Consider the following 15,101-nt stretch of genomic DNA (forward strand, 5'->3'; position numbering starts at 1 on the left):
GGCTCCACGTTATCTATTCGCTCAGCGGCGTTAATGGCTATGGAATGCTGCACAACGTGTTCCCTTCATCTTTCCCCCTCGCCTCGAGCGGTGGTGGAGGGACCCCCCCCCCCCCGTCGCCCACAGGGTCGCAGGCGACTGCATTTGGTGCAGCCGCGGAGATCGATTGCCCGGCCCGTTTTAACATTGCTTCCGGCACTGATCCTATGGCTGCCCAAAAGAAACAGCTACTTGCTCTGTGTACTTAGTGTAAACATGATTATGCTCGTGTCAAAAAACAATCCTTCGCGTTTCAACACTCGTAGGAAGTATGGCAAAGCAAAGGGTTTTTACTTTAACCCTTAGTAAACCGTGGCTCGTCATTGGGCAACGCGTTCCGTGGTAATGGCACGCCGAAAATATTACACTCGCCGATTTGAGGAGTGTTAAATTCCGTCCGCTGCTCCCCCCTTGACCCCGATCGGGATTGATTACTCCTGCCCCTCGCGCCATAAATGCAAACGACCCAAATACCGAAACGCCGCTCCATATCAAACATATCGTCTTTCAAAAAGTCATAACTTTCTTTTTTATGGCACGAAAAAAAGACCAAAGCATTCATTTGCCCTCTGCCCAGTCGGTCCCTGGCTTTCATTCGCCTCCATCCCAACCCCTACTTCCCCTTCCCCCCGGGGTCAGGGAAGACTTCTTTCTCTCTCCGAAGAGCTCCTCCCACAAGCGAGAAAGAAATAAATGCGCTGGCCGATAAGAAGTGGTTGACGCCGCGCGGAACTCTTTTGTTTCCCGGCGCTAAAGATAACTGACGTGGTTTTCAGCTCAATAACATTTTTCTTATAATTGCAATGTTTCGGGGTACACAATTCGTGGATAAAAAGTTTTCAGTTTAAAGAAGAATGTTTAGTCTTTCCGACCATTGGCTAAAATTGGTCCTTGAGCGAATCCTCTCTCGCACGTGGATCGCCACCTTGAATGGTCACCACAGCGACGACAAACATTCACGCTCAGCCGTCTCGCATTAGTGTAGTTGATCGTCTCGATTTATTTGCACATCGAATCAAATATCGAACCAAGCTTATTAATATTTTTAATTACGTGATAAATTCGAATTTTCCAATTATTAAACTCGAAGAGTAATATTATCAGCGAGGGGTACGCTTTTCAAACGAATCGCACATCGTGATAAAGATGGCGGTTGAATATTATAACTCGTGACGTCAAAAAAGTGGCCGACTGAACAAAGGCGATGTATATGAGTCCCGTCTCTGCCGTGAAGTCAACGGGAATAAATGGAAAAAAAGGCACTTGAAGGGCAAATTAACTCGGGTAGTTTTTAACCCTGTCGTTAAAAACTCGATTACACAGGTGAACGTCGCTTCGATGTTTGAATGGCGGCTGTGCCCGGGTGGGGGGGGGGGCACTTCATTCGTCACTGGCCAATGCGCAGGCGCATTAACTTGTACGAGTTTAAAGTTCTCCGAGGCAACACAACTTGAGGAGAGAACTTTAAATGTCGCAAAAGTGGGCCAAATCCATAGCTGCGACGTTCCAAGACGCCCTAGGGGTCCCGCCCCCCCTCACATCACTCCGTGCAGGCACACAAAGGCGAGCGGATGACCCCTCGCCGAGCAAGGCGGGCACCACCGAAAACTTAAAAAGGGAAGAGTGTGTGTATGTGCCTCTTCTTATCAGTGCTTCCTCTTTTTGTGCACGCCTGGTTTCATCTCATTTGGAAGAAAAACGTGCATTGTCACACTCGAGAAATTCCTTTCAAATGCATTCCTACGTACGAAGAGCGGGAAAAAATTTCACCAGTGTGGCCGACCTTGGCGGTGATTGAGTAACATATATTAGTAATGGAAACAATGTCCATTCTTCCTTCTGAGGAAAACGGTTCTGCAACCTCTTAAAATTTAACCGCCAGTGTGTGACGTCTTTTTGCGTGTCTGTGTTTTTAAGTGAACATCTAAAATTGTATATGTATGTAAGTGTGTGTGTGTGTATATATATTATATATATATTATGTATATATATTATATATATATATTATTTTTATATATACCCACGATATATATATATATATATATATATATATATATATATATATATACTATATATATATCGTGGGTCGTGGTAGTCCAGTGGGTAGAGCGTTGAACTGCTGACCGGAGGGTCCCGGGTTCCATTCCCGGGCAAGGCACTCTGGGCACCTGCAGCTCCACCCAAGCTATGTAATTTTTCCGGTACCAAGTCTTCCTGGGAAACCATAACCGGCATAGGGAAAGGAACTGTCCCCTCCTACCCTGATGTGTGAATTTTCACACGCCGCATAGGGCTTAGTACTGGGTGAACTCTACCATCACCTACTAAACCGACCTTCGGGTTTATTACTGTGTTTATGGTTTATATATATATATATATATATATATATATATATATATATACACACACACACATATATACATACATACACAGACATTTCTATACGAAGCTTTTAAAATCAACAAGGAGGAGGAAAATGGAGTTGAGTAAGGATGTAAATACTACTCTTTCAAAACTTACGTGAAATAGTATATCCGTGAGGATTAATCATATTCCCGCGAAAATAATTAAGGGTTCAAGAAAAAGTGGGAAGAAGAATTTCTATGGATTCATTCGTATCATTTTATGTGAGGGCGGAATTCGAGCGGAAGATTTCGTCTTATCAATCGTATTTCTCACCCAAAAAAGGTAACAAAAGTCAGATGTGAAGGTTTAAAGAACGGTTTGATTTCGGTCGCAGCTCCGCACCTTTCATGGTGAGATAGAAAGGACATTGAGGGAATTGATATCCAAAAATGACTCGTGGATCGATAATATCCCCCACAGAACTATTTAATGGCTTAGGAAACCATACATGGAAAGAGTTTTATCGGCTATTCGCGACATTTATGAGATTGGAATTGGACCGGGAAATTCAGTTACTTCAATTATAGTTTTCATCCCTAAAAAGGAAAAAGCAGCCGTGTGTGACGCCTATGGAATATTAAGTTTGATTTACGCACAGCTAATGCAATTCAATAATAGTACTTACGATTTTTAACAGGAAGAACAATGCAACGAATTCAGAGTATAAAAATCGTTCGCCTCGAACGGGATTCGAACCCGGATCTCTCGATGTCCGGTCGAGTACTTTAGCCAGTTAAGTCATCGAGTCTGATATTTTGGGGCTTTTAAAGGAACAAGATGTAGTGACGAAATACCGTACATATAATGTCTCATTCATTCGTAGTCGTGCGCGAAGCGCCACAGTCGTCGAGTTTAAGAGGACGCCTCGATAGCTTAACTGGCTAAAGCACTCGACCGGACATTAAGGGATCCGGGTTCGAAACCCGGTCGAGGTGAATGATTTTTAAACTCTGAAATTGTTGCATTGAAATGCATATTAGCAGATGACTCCGTTTAAAGTTACTGTCACGGCATCTCCCGCAGTTTCTTGGAATTTGGGACAGAAAGATGGCAAAGAAGGAAGGGGAAATATCAGTTTTGGCTTAGAATGAAATGAAGTGGATATCATAACTGAAATAAGGTCACTAATAGAGGGGAACATAGAATGCAATAGGCTGCATTTGTCTGTTTCGGAGATTTCGAGAAGGCTATCAAATCGACTATCCTTCATCGAGCATTTGACAAGTTTTCCAAAAAGAAGAAAATTCGACCAGGATTCCATCCATCCCGGACTTTCCCCTTATTATTCCGCACCCACATAAAAATGCCAGACCTTCTAAAGGCTTCCGAGTCGTGCGGAAACCCAGTTCGGTCTCGCCGGCGGCATTTCTCACTCGCCCCGATCGACTTTCCCTCCGTCTCACCATTCTCCACGGGGAACCGAACGCGCCTTCGCCTTCCTTCTCCCCTGGGACGACACCCACGCTCCCTTGACACGCACAGGGCCATCCGCACAACCTTTTCAATTCCACCCTCTGCCCGCCCCCCCACCCATTCCAATTTCGCAGGAGTGCCCTTCGCAACGGAGGGAGCCTGGAAGAAGTCCTGCGGCGAATTAAGGCGGCGAAACGAAGTTGAAAATCCCACTGCGACAAATCTGTATCGCATCGGTTATTTTGCGTTATCGTATCGTATTACCGTAGAGTTATCCTCTACCAGGCAAACCAATTGAACAAAACCTATTAAAAATAGTCAAAAGAGACAAATTAGAATCCAGGTCTTGAAAACGAATGGCAGAAAAGATGGGATGCTGGATCAACAGGAAGGCTAACCAACCCACCAATTCTTCCTTCACATTAACACACGCCTTGGACTAAAATTTGAAATTAGCCAAAAGTTAAAGGAACTCTTAACAGGACATGGGAACTTACGGGACTATCTTCAGCGTATGGGCAAAACCTACGACGGAGAATGCGTTTGCAGAACGGGAGAAGATACGGCTTAACACCGCATTCTTCATTGCCCAATATACATAGAAAACCAGAGACAGCTGGAGGAAATGAATAGAGACCCAATAACATCCCTGAAAGACGTTGGAAAATTACTGCCTGCAAACTCGAACACAATTGAAGAATTCCTGAGAGAAAAAACATCCAGACCAGTGACGAAGACAACCTAGGAGGAAGAAGAAGAAAAGCCTACGCAAACTACTTATGAATCAAGATAAAATGACATTGAATTGTATCGTATAATAACCAATTAGTGTATTATTATGTATATATATATATATAATAAGTATATATGTTCCATAATTCGCGACTATGTACAAAAGTGACGACCTCGGTGGCGGTGGGGTAACGTCCTTGCCTACCAACCCATGGGTCGCGGGTTCGATTCCCGCCTAGGTGGATTTCCCTCCATCTAGGGCTTGGTTGTACGTGTTTGTCTGCAATATAATGTCTGTAATGTAGGGTTAGGTGGAAGAAGGGACTATTAGTCTCAACCTCGCCCAATTAAGTCGATAAATAAATAAATAAAATAATTATTTAATATGTAAATGTACGTCAATTATGAATTAATATGCAACTTTGTGGGTTAAGAAAAAGGTACCCCAAAACTATGTAGTCGAGTGAAAAAAAATAAACCCAGAAGGATCAATTGGAGGCGTGGGGGAAGCGAACTAATCACCTTCAATCCTTCAAATCCATACCCGTCTCTTATTTTTCTTCGGCTATATCGAATAGTTTTTCACGATATCGAAGAGCGCGGAAATATCACGCGCTCAACGCCGGTCCTTCAATCCGAAAGTTCATTCTTCCCTATATCACATGCTAATTCCAACAGCTATTCCGTCCTCTTTTATCAATTAGGACGACGTGTTGGTCCATTGGCTTTCCTTGTGTGATCTCTCCCTCTATTTTTCAGTAAGAGCATGTAATTTTCATTAATTCATTGTCTCTAGGCCAAGTGACCAATCCACCTGGTACTCCATACGCTATTTTCATCTCATGCTCATCCGTGCACTCCACCAACACATGTCCCCTAACTTCCAAGCGGCATCCAACAACCGGAGTCCCACTCCCTTCCCGCTGCGTTTCCCACATCCTGCACCCATCGTGTTATTATTACAGATTTAAATCTCTTGCATTAATTGGAAGGATGTCTCTTTAGCAATGATGTTGAAAACGTATCATTAACCCAAGCACACAACGATAGGAAAGATAATGTCAACAAAATGTGAAACTCGCGTTGACATAGCACTAGAACACGTCTCCATACTTCCGCCTCTCAAAATATGTACACAGTATGAATGTAACGACCTCAAACCTGCGCATGCGTGTTGAATGGGAATGTAACTTCCACGTGCCAGCAGGAGTGCTTCTGAAGGTCATTTTAATTGTGGTTTACAAGCATGTGTGCACTAGGTTTCGGCCTACCCTCGTGCATCTCGAGTCGGCATTCCTCGGCGGATGCCATCTCGCGTCGAGGGAGGGTAAACCGGCGACGGAGGAGATCGAAGGGGTGAGGGTGGAGTGCGCCCAGGTGGTGCTCGCCTGGGTATCGAACGGGGGACCTGGCCCCCGAAAGGAGGTCAACTCTGAGGGAGGGAGGAGAGGGATGGCGGGGAGGGTGGTTATCTGGGTCGCGGAGCAGGGTTTGGGCGGAGGACGAGGGGAGGATGCGGGAAAAGGGGTCAGGTTGTTATGGGAAATCTAGAGCAGCGGGTGGGGGAGTTGGTTTAGAGAGAGGCACGCTCGAGGGAAAAGGAGGGAGGGCCCGGGTCCGAGGCTCGCAGCACTTGAGGCCCACCGAGAGCGGGAGGATGGCAGCCGAAGAGTCCTCAGCCCCCTTTGATCGTGACACCCCTCGTCGGAGTATACTTTTTTTTTTAAGTAATCTACCGGTTAAGGTAGGTTTTTGGACTGACACAACTACCAAACAAATATTTTATTACTCCTAACAAAACACAAAATCAATCATCCTACTCTATATCAGGTCCCTCTTCATCTCTGAATACTTCCTTCCTCCCTTCATCCCGTCCAACAACCCTATCCTGTTCCTTCCCTTTCCTCTTTTGCCCAACATTCTACCCTCTATCACAGTCTTCAACATCCCACTGCCGGTCAACACCCCCTTCATCCACTTTTCCTGCCTCCATAGGATTGCTCCCAACAAACCCCTCTCTTCGCCCACCATACCAAGTACTTCCTCATTTGTTTTCTTCTCTGTCCATTTCACCTTCTCCATTCTTCTCCACACCCACATTTCAAAAGCCTCCAATCTACGTCTATCCTCCTGCTTCAATGACCACGTTTCCGCTCCGTACATAGCTACGCTCCATATCAAAGTTTTTACGAGTCTTTTCTTAACATCCTTACTCAAAGTCCCTGTCATCAACTCCCTCCTCCTTGTGAAAGCCTCTTTGCCTAGCGCAATTCTTCTCCTTACGTCCCTACTACTTTGACCGTGTTGGTCCAAAACACTACCGAGATACGTAAACTGTTCTACCTGCTCTAGCTTTTGCCCTCCTATTTTAATGTTAAGCTTGGCCTTTTTCTTTCTAGAAAATCGCATAACCTTTGTTTTATTAATATTGATTCTCATCCCATACCTGTCGCACTGAATTTCCAATTCACTAAGCAATGCTTGCAGCCCCTTGGCTGACTGACAAACTAAAGCTTGGTCATCAGCAAACCTAACTGATTTTACGAATTCCCCGCCCACTTTCATTCCTACCTCGAGTTCTTCCCATGCCTCTTTGATCATTTCTTCTGCGTACAGGTTGAACAGCAACGGTGATAATGGGCAACCCTGCCTTACACCCCTTCCTAACACTGCCCATCCTGACTCCCCGTTTCCCACCCTCACCTGAGCAGTCTGAGACATGTACAGGTTGCGGATTAGCCTCCTTTCCCTCCAATCTATTCCTATTTTCTGCAATATACTCATTAGTTTTTCCCAATTTACTCTATCAAACGCTTTTTCGAAATCTACGAAACAGGCAAATACCTCCTGGTTGTGTTCTATATTCCTCTCGATTAATAATCTCATTACTGCAATGGCATCACGCGTACCTCTCCCCTTCCTAAACCCAAACTGACCATCCCCTAAGTAATCATTTGCCCTACTCTCTATCCTTTTGTTTATGATCCTGAGAACAACCTTAGCTGCGTGGGATATCAAACTAATTGTCCTATAGTCCTCACATGACGTGGCCTTTACCTTTTTCGGAATAGGAACTAAAACTGATCTCACAAAGTCTTCCGGCCAGATTCCCTCCTCATAAATACTACGGATCAGCCCATATAGCCTCTTCCTCCCACATTTTCCCAAGCATTTCAAAAGTTCCACGGGAATGTTATCTACCCCCACGGCCTTATTTAGTTTCATCTCCCTTAATGCCCTTTCTATCTCATTGTCTAGTATGCCTGGACCTAAGCTATCTTCCTCTACGTCATGTTCCTTTTCAATGTCTAACTTTGTTGGTCTAAGCTCTTTACTATACAGGTCTTCTACATATTCCTTCCATCTCTCTTGGATCTTTCCTGCGTCAACTATTACCTTACCGGCCTTATCTCTAACTGCTATCGTTGATCTCCCTTTCTTACTTCCCGATAAAGATTTAACTATGCTGTAAAGCGCACCGATTTCCCCCTTCCTCTGCAGACTTTCCATATTCTCGCACTGCGTCTTCCACCATGCTTCCTTTGCTTTATTTGTTGCCCGCCTCAATTTATTGTTCAATTCTTTGTACTTCATTTTGCCTAATTCTGTATTTATATTCTTCCATTTTCGCCGCTCATCCATTTTTGTAATCATCTCATCCGTGATCCATGGTTTACGAGTCCTTTTAGCGTTAACGGTTCCAATAGTGTCTTTTGCCGCTTTAGACAACCCTTTTTTGATACATTCCCATTTTTCTTCAATAGTACTTAGCTCTTTACCGTCCTCCATGATTTTCCCTACCGCCTGTTTGTATTCCTTTCTTTTCAACCCATTTAATGCTTCTACATTCCATTTTCTAACTCGCCGCCCCTGCCTTATCTTTTTAAAACGTACGCTACATTTCATAACAACTAAATTGTGGTCTGAGTCCGCATCCGCTCCCGGGAAGCTGTGGGAATTTATCACACTGTTCCTAAACCTGTGTCTAACCAGAATATAATCTAGCTGATATCTTCCCGAGTCACCTGGCATTTTCCATGTATACCTGCGTCTTTTGTGGTGTCTGAACCAAGTGTTGGTGATAACTAACCCCTGTCTCCTGCAGAACTCAACTGCTTTCTCCCCGCGGTCATTCCTCGTGCCTAAACCGTAGTCCCCCACCTCATCACCATCTCTTCCTTCGCCTACTGTCGCATTCCAATCCCCCATCACTATCAAATGTTTCCCTGCAGGAACACATGCAATCATGTCCTCTAACCGATCGTATATCCTATCGACCTCTTCTTCCTTATGGTTGCTCGGTGGCATGTATACCTGGATAATAACTAAGTTCGTCGGTTCTGCTTTTATCTCCACTAGTAGTATTCTATCCGTTACCTGCTCTATGTTGACTACGCTTCTTCCTACCTCTTCATTTAATACTATGGCGACCCCTCGTTGGCTCTCGTCCCCACCGCTGTATATTATTCTATACTTATCACTCCAGTAATCCCCGCTATCTTTCCATCTCACCTCGCATAGACCTAAAATATCTATATTTCCCCTTTCCATCTCTCGCTTAACATTCTCCAATTTCCCCGTCCTCATCATTGTCCTAACATTCCACGTTCCTATTCTAACTAATTTGGTCTTCTTCTCCTGCGTCTTCTGTCCTGCTGCTGCTGGTTTTCCCTTGCAAGGGTTTCGTGGGATGACGACCGCGGAAGCCTTGCCTCCCCCGCTGCCGGGCACGACACACGGCCGATTGGGCCGAGCCCCCTGGTTGCCAGGACTCAAAATATCTCTATTGTCCATCACATTGTTCTTGGGAATGATAATTGAGGTGGTTTCCCGTTGCCTTCCTCTCGGAGTATACTAAGTTTGCATAATTGTATTGGTATCAATTTTTTCCTGACGTGTGCGTGAAGTGCTGAATTCAGCCCATCGGTTAAGTGTGCGCATTACCGCAGATAACGTATTGGCATTGATAAGATGACAGTGCACACACCATTATCAATGAAAATTTGGCGATGCGAAATATCTGCGCGAAAATCGTCCCGAAGTTCTTCGGACGGACGACCAAGAGGGCAGAGTTGAGAGTGTCTGCTTGCAAAGACCACCTGAAACGTCATCGCGACGATTTCCCAACCCCCTCTCAGTCTCTAATTGACACCAGAAGACTATTATTCCTATTCCCAAAAGTAAAATTTTCCCTCAAAGGACACCACCATGGGACCCTTACGTACCCTTAAGGACCTTCCTGAATCCGCCTACCAGGGAGCCTTCGAGTCGTGGAAAAGCCGCTGGCATAATTGTGTTGACGCTTAAGGGATGTACTTTGCAGCATTCTGAGGAATTTTAACAATGTTTGAAATAAACCTGTTCTCCCGATACTTTCCATGCAAACTATGTATGAAGCTCACGTTTTCATCCACATCTTCCCGCTCCCTTCCATCCAGTGCTGCCCCCTGGGGAGGAGGGTAGGGTGACGCCTAGGAATATGCGTGCCCAAATCTACAGGAGATGATCGAATCGAGTTCTCAAACCCGGGCCCAATAATCGAATCCAATGACGAAGGCCTGCGAACCTCCATGGAGGAAAATTCGGATTAAAAAAAGAATCGCTTTCAGCTTTTTTAATGAGGGACCGATGTTACACTAATTGGATCAATGTCTCCCAATGGGAACTCAAATCCCTACACTCCCCTTCCCCGCTGGGACTGTCCATTCCGCTGAGCGAAAACTTCATTGAAACAATATGCATTGAAATAAAGCCCGGACACAGGATTATTTCTCTTGCGACTCCAAATATCATTTTCGCGAATATAAGCGTTGCAAAATCCAAAAGACCACCCGCCGACCGACGGTTTGAGGTTGGAGGCAGGGGTCGTCGGAGGAAACTAAATCAAGGACAGCCACTGGGAGGCAACATACTATATAGACTACATTTATATACTGACGCCTCAAATAACCAAGAACCATCAACCAAAAGTACCCTTGACGCGGTGGAAGTGCTTACGCGATCCATTTACCCTAGGAGCTGCACTGCCGGGGCCAATAACAATTACTTCTGTTAGGACACCAATTAGATTGAAGGGTCGGAGAACCAGGCGAAAGATTGTCCTCGCATCAAAGTCGGTTTCTTCAGTGAATTACATTAATTACAACGAAGAAGGGCTAGTTTTGTAAAACTTTATTCAACAAAATCGGAGGTTATCACCGACAGGTAGCCACCGGGAGGAAACAGTGGATATTTAGGACGATCAATTAGGAAAAATAATTAGGAACTTGTGACGGGTAGGAAGCGACGGATAGTAATGGAATGTTGCGGTAGGGGAGGAGGGATGGAAGCATTAAAGGGGAGAATGATTAAGGAATTGGTGAAAAGAAGAAATGATTGTGGAGAGAAAGCAATCGAGTTCTCTAGAAGAAAGGATTTGATAGTAGTACAATTATATATAATAATATAACTATATAATATACATGCACATAATTATATATATATATATATATATATATATAATTTATTATTATATCATAGTATATAATTGATAACTATAATTATATAATACACGGAAAATGCTGGAGAAAACAGAAAGGCTTTAATTGTAGCATATCATGGTTAGAAGTAGATTTAAGAATACCGTCGCATCAACTTAAGCACTCTCACGGCGGCTGCTTCAGATCACAGTTGAGCGGATAAGAAATCCATTTTGAAATTGATTTGGATGGTTGGAAAATGTCACAGTGATATATCGACAATTTTACAGGAGTAATTAAAGGTAGGAGTAACAATAAAAACACAATAAATATATTTTTTTTTAAATTGGGGGATGGAAACGGTTGAGAGAACGTTGGGCGGGGTTGAAGAATCGGAGAGAAAGAACAAGCTAAAGGAAAAATACGAATGGTCACGAATAAAACTGTTTTACATTAAAGAAAAATTAAACAGCAACCAAGGAACATTTTTAAGAAATATGGAAAATGTGTACATGACAACATCTATATTGTCACAATCTTTGTGGAGGGTGACATTATTGATTTTATTTTTAATTTCCTCAAATTTATTTTTTTTATTTACTTCTTTATTTTCCTTGGATTAAGTTACGTCAACGGCCAACACTTGAAGGCGAACGCGGATCCACCCCGCCGCCAGGTGCAAGAGAAGAGAACAAATGAAGCAAGAGATGCGCTCGCCTCTTCGAACGCCGCGGATGGATCGAAATTAGGAGAATGAACCCCCACCCCACTCTCAAATGCTAAAGGCACTTTTGAAAGTCGGACGCCGTCTTTATTTGACTCCTCGACGGTCAGTGGCTACCCCGGAGGAAAAGACATAATTTTCATGCTTTAATCTACTTCCTTCTAGCCTAATTAGTCCTTTAGGCAAGTCCATATTACCCTTGTTACCCAGCAAGAAACCCTTGTTTCCCCCATGTTATTTCCTTCCTCAGTTTTTCGAACTTACGCCCTACGTGGGTAGGCTGAAAACTAATGCACAGATGCTTGTAAACCACAAACAAAATGACCTTCAGAATCACTCTTGGAGGCAAGTGGAACAAACATTCCCCCTCAACACGCATGCGCAGGTTTAGGGTCGTTACATTCATCCAGTGTATTTTGAGAAGCAGGAGTATGGAGGCGTGTTCTTGTGCTATGTCAACGCGAGTTTAACAGTGTGCTGCTATCGAATATTTGCTTTCACATCATCGTCCAAGAGGTCTAATGATTACCCTTGAGGTGTCACTTGAGTTGAGGAAAAAATAAAAATCGCAAGGCGCAAGATCGGGGGAATTAGAGGGTTTTGTTTGTTCTCGTCTGAGAGACGGCGTGGTATCCATCTTGCATTGATTTTACGGTATCCCAATTGTTCAATAATGAAGCCGACACGTTCCTCGGGTTTTCCAATATAGTTTGCGATACGCTTTTGAGTGATTTCAGAGTTTTCAGGTCAGACCAAAATTTCAGAGTTTAAGAGGACGCCCCGAAAGCAGTCGGCCGGGCATCGAGGGATCCAGGTTTGTATCCTGGTCAAGGCGCATCATTTTTTCACTCGGGAATTGTTGCATTGAAATTACACAAATAAGCCTATTCTGCTTACGTTTAAATCGTAAGAAAGCAATATAAACATCACTGAATAAATAAACTTGGTACTTTTTTAACACAAAAAACTTTATAATACTACCGGTTTCGACACAAAGGCGAGATCATCATCACCTGATGATGTCACCTACGCGTCGAAACCGTATTTTAAACGTTTATTTAAAATATTCCTTTGAGTGCGAAAAAATACCACGTTTATTTATTCGTTGACCATCAATTATCACAAAGTATAGCCTTAAACCATTAAAATACAATACCAACATCTATTAATATCAACTTGAACAATTTGGCAAGTTATATTTCTTAAGATTTATATCACCTACGCACTTCTGCGTCCATATTTTTCACAAACCACAACCTCGGAGAACTAGATGACGCGATTATAGGGTAACTTTCGATTCGACGCTCGTCCGTATGCTAGTTAAGATGCGGACAGCAAATTGTATTGAGGTCAACTGCCAATCCGAGTGCACACGCGCAAATAACTCCACGGCGAGGCGATTAAAACGATTGAAGGGAAAAGCGACCTAGAGGCAAGTTGACAGTAATACCCATTTCCTCAAGATACGTCGTCATTATTGTGGAAGAAATATTTTTCCACACATGGAAATAGAAATAAGAAAAAGGGATACGCACACATAGAAAGGACGAACACAGGAGAGGTGGGGAAGGCGGAATCGAGCAATCACAAGCGCAAAAATATTTCCTTGACCGGGACTTGAACACCGGATCTTTCCACTTGCCGGGCGGACGCGGTGACCACATGAACTATCGAGGAAGCGTAATTTACACTGGGAACTGTTGGTCTTATAAGTCACCAAGTGCCCCGATTCATTGGCCAAGAGATGGCGTCAGGGGGCTGTTTCACCCGCCAAGGGAGAAATAGACAACACACAAGAGGAAAGGAAATTGGGTAAGCAATCATAAAACCTCATAAAGGATAATAAGAGTGCGTTTCATGGCACGCATAGCCAGAAGAAAGAGACGAGCCACATTGGCCAAATACAAATTCAAACACAAAATCTCGCCAAATGGCGAACAAATATTCATTCACTTGGAAATAGATATAAGGAAAATGGATTGGAACACTTAAAAAAGATCCGGTGTTCGAGTCCCGGCCAAGGATATAAGGTTCCCCCTTATGCTAATCCCTCATCGGGCGGGTGAAATTCAAGAAATGAGGAGGACAATGTTCATGGAACCAAATTGACTATCTCTGCCGCCAAGAGTATGCAAGAAAGATCTTCATCTCCTGAAAAATCACGCGGCTAGGGTGAAGCTGAGGGTGCTCACAGATATCTCCCGGAATCGAACCCGGGCCAACTACCATTCCACCTTTAATACTACGCCGCCCTTAAAAAATAGATACAATCACAAATTAATTCATTAATGAATAACGAACATATAGAGGCTATTCGAAACTACGCTATCCGAAAACCAATACGGAGATGTTAGAATGATCCAGGATGGGGATCGCAGTCGAGAAGGATTTATCCCCGCGGCGTCGTCGCAGGGAAACAGACCGAAGGCGTTGGTTGAACTTCCGTGACATATCGCGTGCGAAGCGCACTTTGAAAGCGTTGCCTCGGCATTGTGACATTGAAATTAAACATGCATATCGCGGTTATTTCCCCGTCCACTTCTCATTTTAAGGCGAAAGGAGAGGGAATCTAATCGCAATGCTGTTGGCGTTCGATTTAGCAACGTGGGAGAGGGGGTGGGGGGAGGCTTCTTTCCCGCCGTGTCCATGGAGTTCGCTTCTTCTTCCGACTCCCGCTTGGCGCTCCCTCCCCCGCGAATGGGGAGAGGTGAGCGGAGAGGAGGAGGGGGGAATTAGGGGGGGGAGGTGACGGGAGGAAGGGATATGTGGCTGCGCGGCGTTGCAACGCCAAAGGCCGGAAGTTGGCCAACTCACCAAAGGTTAAAATTGAGGATTTCAAGAGTTCTGATTCACTCTAAACAGAGACAATTTATACCAACAAACGATGGTGTTAATCGCTGATTTTGAAAGTACGATGAAACTAAAAAAATTGAGTTTCTAAGTTCAATCGCATTGTAAACAGATCGTACTGCCACGATCGAGCTGTGGCAGGGGGTGACCAGACTATTTTTAACCCAAAATATTCCCACCACCCCCTCAGCGCGATGGGACAACATTATGCTAATCCATTATCGTTCTCGGTAAAAAAAACGTATTAAAGCTATCCGTTCGACACTGAATCTCGGTACTTTTATTGACATGATCTTTCCTGTCGTAGTACAATCGAAAGTAATACATTTTCAGCATCATCGTTAAAATGAGATATCTTTCCAATTGATGAGAGAGATTCAATCTGTAATAACTTTGAAAAAAATTAAATGCATTACTTTTGGAACGCAACCTGTATGTCGTAATTATTGTGGATGAGGTATAAGACTACTCCCCCGTTG

This window comes from Hetaerina americana, unplaced genomic scaffold, assembly GCF_022747635.1.
Source record: "Hetaerina americana unplaced genomic scaffold, ioHetAmer1.1.p SCAF_46, whole genome shotgun sequence".
Classification (NCBI taxonomy): domain Eukaryota; kingdom Metazoa; phylum Arthropoda; class Insecta; order Odonata; family Calopterygidae; genus Hetaerina; species Hetaerina americana.